The sequence below is a fragment of the Dinoponera quadriceps genome, unplaced genomic scaffold, assembly GCF_001313825.1.
Source record: "Dinoponera quadriceps isolate SergipeBrazil2010 unplaced genomic scaffold, ASM131382v1 scaffold4115, whole genome shotgun sequence".
NCBI lineage: Eukaryota > Metazoa > Arthropoda > Insecta > Hymenoptera > Formicidae > Dinoponera > Dinoponera quadriceps.
Genome location: NW_014558080.1, coordinates 1 through 842, shown reverse-complemented (window position 1 = coordinate 842; position 842 = coordinate 1). Strand labels below are relative to the sequence as shown.

General features: G+C 40.7%; 1 pseudogene; it reads left to right on the top strand.

Annotated features, from left to right (window-relative positions):
• The first annotated feature begins 139 nt into the window (after positions 1 to 139).
• On the top strand, positions 140 to 827 carry LOC106749631 (annotated as a pseudogene).
• The last annotated feature ends 15 nt before the right edge of the window (positions 828 to 842 follow it).

The following is an 842-nucleotide window of genomic DNA, read 5'->3' as shown; positions in this document are numbered from 1 at the left end:
AATTAATCTAGCGCTTCATGAAGGATGCGAAATATTTACGACAGTCGGAACTCCCGGGAAACGACAATTCATTAAAGAAACATTCCCCTGTATTCCCGATAATCATATTGGCAATTCTCACGACACAAGTTTCGAACAAATGATCGTTCAGCAGACACAAGGACAAGGTGTTGACATCGTGTTGAATTCTTTAGCTGAAGAAAAGCTTCAAGCATCCCTTCGCTGTTTGGCGAGAGGCGGTAGATTTTTGGAAATCGGGAAATACGATTTAATTTCCAATAATACTTTGGACAAAATGGCGTTTGCGAGAAATATTAGTTTTCATGGAATTATGTTAGACAATATATTTGTCGCCAAAGAGGAAAGGAAGAGAATTGTACACAATTATGTGGCACAAGGCTTGAGAAACAACATAATAAAACCACTACCTAGAAAGGTATTCAAAAGAACGGAAGTTGAAGATGCCTTCAGGTATATGGCAACTGGTAAGCATGTAGGAAAGGTAAGTTCTTACACACAGAAGAGAAACCGTCATCTTCGGCGCTTTGTACGCTTATGCGAAATTCGAGGACAACTGTTCTTATTTTCAGATACTGATAAAAATATGTGATGAAAATGAACAATTGGATCATTCAATTCTCGCTCACCCCCGATTTTTCTGCGAAAAGCACAAATCTTACGTTATTTTGGGCGGCTTAGGTGGCTTCGGGCTGGAATTAGCAGACTGGCTGATTCTTCGGGGAGCCCGAAATCTACTGCTAATTTCGCGAACCGGAATACGAAACGGCTATCAGCGTTCGAGGGTGGAATTATGGAAGTCCTACGGGGCAAATATTCAAATC